Genomic DNA, 6,058 nt, shown 5'->3' on the forward strand with positions numbered 1-6,058 from the left:
CCTCACTGTCAGCACAGGAATGGTCCTGGTCATCGCCGGCCAGCTGGATGGCTCTTGTTCGAATTCTGTCAGAACTTTGATCTCTAGCATCCCTTCACCTGTCTGTGACCTTTTCCTCCTGTTGTGAGCCAGTTTGTCCTGCATGGATAGAGATGGGGAGAGTCTATCAGGACGTCTGCTGGAGCAGATGGTGTGTGCCTGGCCTGTGTGGGTGGTGAGGGTCCCGGGGATGGGATGAGGACAATGACGGTGAGTGTGTGAAAGCGAAAGGTGATGTCCCATGCATTGGTAGCGAGTGAGGGCCCTGTAGGTGTGTGATGGGTTTGTGAGTGTGTGAGTTGGAAGTGATGAAAAGAGTGACTTATCCTGACAGAACGGAAGAGATCATTCATCCTTTCGTGGCACTGGGTGGCTGTCCTCCTCTGCCATGCGATTGTGCTGATCACCACTGCCACCGCCTCCCAAGCCAGGTTGGTGACATTGCTGCCCATCCTGCGGCCAGAGCGGGGGTAGAGCACATCCCAGTGTGCCTCCACGGCATCCAGCATTCGCTTGAGGGACCTGTCATTGAAGCGGGGGGGGTGCTGCAGTCTTTTTGCCTTTGCTGGCCATGTCTCCCGGCCAGCGGTGGTGAGCTGGTTGTGATGAGCGCTTTGCCGATGGCTGCCTTTTAAAGATGGTGGCCGGCGTGATGCAACAGCAGGGTGATGGCGGGCAGGAGAATGAGAGCCCACTCGCAATGGAAATGACATGTTTCCCAGGAATGAGGTGGGCTCAGGAAGATACGGCATGAAAACCTGCCATTTTCATTGGTGGGTTGGACTCCATTTTACAAGCACACTACTGCACTTAGTGCAATTCTGGGAAAATTCCATCCTATGTCTTTGCTCATTTGAGTGAGTCCTAAATGGGGGCATGTTTTTCACATTTTCAAATTCTTTTTTTCTTGATTTTAAATTGTTCAGCTCCCTGAGACAGCTCCCCGCCTTCAGGGAGCTTTCAGCATGTGCTTCCCCACTCCTGCACTCACAATGTGGTCTCTGCCCCAGGACAGTCTGTTCAATATTCCTTGACAGTGAGGCCTCTACCCCAGGACAGTCTGTTTAATATTCCTCGACAGTGTGGTCTCTGCCCCAGGACAGTCTGTTTAATATTCCTCGACAGTGTGGTCTCTGCCCCAGGACAGTCTGTTTAATATTCCTCGACAGTGTGGTCTCTGCCCCAGGACAGTCTGTTTAATATTCCTCGACAGTGTGGTCTCTGCCCCAGGACAGTCTGTTTAATATTCCTCGACAGTGAGGCCTCTACCCCAGGACAGTCTGTTTAATATTCCTCGACAGTGTGGTCTCTGCCCCAGGACAATTTGTTCAATATTCCTCGACAGTGAGGCCTCTGCCCCAGGACAGTTTGGTCTCAGTCCCAGGACAGTCTGTTCAATATTCCCCTGACACTGTGGTCTCAGCCCAGGATAGTCTCTGACTCCTCCTTGGACAGTTTTATAACTCTTGCCCCAGGACAACTTTTCACTGCTCCACTCTGGTCCTTGAACCACCACCTGCCCCCAACCCTTAGACCTGCCTCCAAATTCCCCCTTCCTTCCCATCTTCCACCACTTCCCCCAGTCCTGCCTCCATCGTTCCTCCCCACCCCCTGCTGCTCTTGCCTCCCAGCAGCTTGTGAAACAAGCACCTGAAACCTCACAGCAACGTAGTTAAAGGTGGGTGAAAGCAGCAACTATATACCTCAAATCATTGATTAGGTGAAGCTCGCCAGGTGCTGCCACTTATATACAATGAGAAACTGGCCGTTCTAATTATCCGATGGTGGGGCGTTTAATTTGGAGGGAGATGTAATTCTGGCAAGTTGGCATTTTAATGAGCATTCATGTGAGACAAATGAATGCAAATGTGGTTCCTGTGACATAAATCAACGGGAAACTCGCTGATTTATGTCAGGAACCCGCCTTTAACCTGCCATCATTGTCGGGAGAACAAGATTCCAGACTAATTTCCTGCTGGCGGGAAACTGACTTTTTCCATCACGCCAAATTTTGTGACCTGCCTGCTGAGAGTCCTGCTGTTGGTGGGAGTGTGAAATCCACCCTATATCTATTAGTTCCCCTTTATATACCCTGCTTGTTCCTTCCTCAAAGAACTCTCATAAACATCAAATTTCCCTTTCACAAAACCACGTTGGGAGGAATTTTCCAGTCCTGCCAGCTGTGGGTTTTGTGGTAAGTGGGAGCAGAAAATCCAGAGAGAGACCAAAAAATCGTATATTTGCCAACAGGAAATTGAATCAGAATTTTCCCCTCAGCACTTCCTCGGCTGATGGATTACCACGTCATGGATGCTTATTAGAAACGCTGCTCACTGGACTCACATTCCCCCTCCCACTTATGTGCCATGACAGTGGGAATTTAGACTGATGTAAATCATGATTGGATTTAAGTGGCATGCAGCTGTCCACCCTCACTTCACTTGTGACATCAAGGTGAGTGCAACATTCAGAGCCTACCTGCAGCAGCCCTGCTCTGTGTTCTCAGCAATGCCAGTGTGCAGCCGCACTGCTTGGGGTGCTCCTGGTGGTTGCTTCTGTACTTTGGGAAGACAGCACTTAATGTGTGCTGCAGCTCTCAGGCAGGTCTGCACTCTGAAACATAGACCAGCATTATGACCGAGGGTGGAAAAGGATAATGGAGACATGGAGGTCATTGGGGTATTGTGGGGTTGGAGGGGAGGAAGGATGGCAGGCAGAGGGGAGATCAAGGGTGAGGAAGCTGGAACCCGACATGGGAGACTAGAACACAGACACAGATTGGAGCGGATGGGAATCGAATTGTATGAATGGGAGGGGATGCACACAGACTACTGAATGGAGGATGCGGGTGGTGATTGTATTAGTGTGGCACAGGAAGGTTGCACAGAGACTCATGGGTGGGTGGGGGATGGCGGGGTTGTGGTGGAGACTGTGCTGTGATCAGCCATGAAGGGACAGGGGACCTCATTGAAAGAAGGTCATGGGGTCATAGTCCCTGGTCTGGGGCCCAGAAGTCAGAGTAGAGATTAAAGACAGTCCTGGGGATTTGTGGGCAATGCTACAGGGCTATGCATGGCACACACATCGTAGTCCCGCTCCAGGGAGGGGCACGGCCTGTGTGCTCAACTGGGATAAGACACAGCTTAGTGTGCAGGGTGTGTTCATTGTCTTACAGTCAGTGGCAATGGGACTGTCTGTCTCGGTACTGGGCTGCAGGTGGGATGGTCATGGTTAGGGGAGGCATCTGCAGCCTGTAAATGGAGAAAATATATTGGTGGAGGTGGGTTACTCAAAGCTGTCCTGGGGGGATTCTCCCCTGAATGTGACCATGCACACAGCCTCAAGTTGGGGAGGTGTGAGGCCCACATGGGACATGGGGAGATCAACAGTGATGGGTTTGGCAGAGTGGGGCGTGCTGGAATGTCCATAACAATGACAATGGGAGCCAGGGTTACTGGGGGAGGCTGGAGAATAACCGAAGGGAGGTCTACCTGCCATCGTAAGGTTCCAGGAAGATTGGAGGCACCCGCACACTGTCTGACAGGGAGGGGGTCGAAGCTGGTCTCAAAGTAAAGATGCAGCACAGCCAACTTCAAACCCCGAAGTTATTGTGCAGTTTAATATTCTAACTGGAAAAGAATCTGCATGGGAGGGAGGACCACACGGCTGGACTAAGTGGCCTTTTCAGGGGGCATCCTTCAAACTGCTTAGAGCCACGACATTGAAATAGAGTCAGAGCTGAGAGGAAAGAGGAAGACTTCCTCAAGAAGGTGCGAGTTAACGAGAAGTTGCAGGAGTCATTGGCCTCACAAAACAGTCATTCCATTTGAGCTTTAACAGGGAGGAACGTGAGAATGGAAAATGCAGGCAACCGTTAAGGAAGCACAGCTGCTGCATATCTGCCAGATCATCAATGAAAGCCTCTAATGTGCTTTATCCAATTGGCATGCATAATGGGCCAAAGGTCATCCAGTCATTGCCGAAGTGCAAGTTAAGCTTATTCAGCATACCAGATCAGAGATTGCAGGTGGCTTTGGTGAGGAGTCACATTTCATGAATGAATCCAAATCTCTTCCAAGCTCTGTGGGATAGAGATGTCAAGTATCAGGGTCTTGGTCTAGATTTGTGAATAGGTGTCTCAGCTACAAAGCTGTATCAGCGAAAAGTATAGGGAGTGGTAGTGTGTGTTAGTTTCACCTCTGACTTCTGAGCGGTTCGAATCGCTCCTACTCCCTGGGTTCTAGACCTTGGACTTATTTGGGGGTTGTGACAAAGTGCAGCAGACAACTGATTTTGGTGCAAGAAAAACTGAATTTATTGAAGTCACAAATGAATTTATAACATTAGGATTACACTGATATTATACAGACTTATAAAGTACACTTAGTTAAGAATGGGGAACACACGGCATACCGAGGGAAAAATCACGCTACTAATCCCCTTACCCTTGTCCCACCGTCAAAACCTAACTAACTTGAACTAGGAGAGGTCAGGGATCATGCCCATCAACCAGGGTTCCTTGACAGTTTGAAATCCAGCCAGGTAAGCCAGTTGCAGTTTTGGGGTACGCTCTTTTTGTCCTCTGGGGCCTGCTGTCCCCACGTGGTCCTGGTCTGTGGGATCTGCGAAGGTTCTTCAGTTGAGTGGAGGATGCAGTTGTGGGTGGTCGATCTTCGTGGAGGGCTGTGGTTGTGGCCTTGTTGTCTTCGGTTGAGCCTGCCACCCTGTGCCCCTCACCGTGATGTTGCCTGTGGGCCTGCAAACCTCCAGACCTTGCTTGAACTCTGTTTCAACCGTGCCCAACTGCTCACTGCCTGCTTGCTGGTTTCCCTCTCTGTCAGCTTTCAAAACTGCAACCCTTCTGCTAGCTGGTTTCTCTCCCCTCTGTCAGCTTTCAAAACTGCAACCCTTCTGCTAGCTGGTTTCTCTCCCCTCTGTCAGCTTTTAAAACTGCAATCCTTCTGCCAGCTAGTTTCTCTCCCTCTCTCTTGTAACAGACTGGCCAGTTATATTGCCTTTCGAATTTCTTATTGGAATCCAAATCAACATTAGTTCTTTAGAAGTTATAGTTCTGTTGAAGAGTCATACGGACTCGAAACATTAACTGTATTCCTCTCCGCAGATGCTGTCAGGCCTGCTGAGTTTTTCCAGGTATTTTTATTTTTGTTTTTATCAAGGTTAGTTCTTTGTTTGACTTTGGTGGGCTTCCTTAGGTGATTGTATGTCTCGTTGTTTTTAATGGGCTCGCATGATGTTTATCATTGTCTTCCTGCCTAGTAACTAGTTTTTGAACTGAAAGCCATTGTACGTGTGGAATATTGATGGGTTCGCATAATTGAATTGATTGTGCCTTTGATTATTTATGCAAGATTTTGATGGGCTTCAGTTTCGTGTGAGGTGAAGTCTTTCTCTGGGTTGATTGTATTAAAGGGAAGAATGCATATTCTGTCTCCTTTCGTTGTTTGGTTTCAGGCAAAACAATCCACACTGTAGTCAATAAGCCCGGGCATGTGCAGCCCCAGGCCTTCATGGGCCCAGCCTCCTGTCTGCAGGGTTTTACACTTACCTCAGCAGTTTAAAAGTCCAAAAGTCATATCCTTATTGATGATATGAAAAATGTGGGAATTTTGAGAACCCTTCAAAAGCTAGTAGCGCAGACGTAGCTCCAGGACATGGCAGTGGCTTTCTGCGTGCGAGTGAGGATCTACTATATTTACTCAATATTCATTAATCTGTTACATCTATCAATCCACAGGGAGAAGGAGGATTGATAATGGAGTCTGTGCTCAGTGCTGCCTTCTTGATGGCAGTGATCCGACTGAGGAGGAGAGGAAGAGCCTGGTGCTGCCTAGCCCAGCTTTGAGAGGAGGTCCATGGTCCAGGGGAACTCCAGAAAGACTCAGCGAATAAGGAGGTTAGACCCATCCAATGGAGGTGACTCGCATGATCAAGGGTCTACCGAAGAAGACTTTCCTATCTGGAGATCAGCGAAAAACAATGCCGCACATGTCTATGCTTG

This window comes from Carcharodon carcharias, chromosome 15 (genome assembly GCF_017639515.1).
Source record: "Carcharodon carcharias isolate sCarCar2 chromosome 15, sCarCar2.pri, whole genome shotgun sequence".
Classification (NCBI taxonomy): domain Eukaryota; kingdom Metazoa; phylum Chordata; class Chondrichthyes; order Lamniformes; family Lamnidae; genus Carcharodon; species Carcharodon carcharias.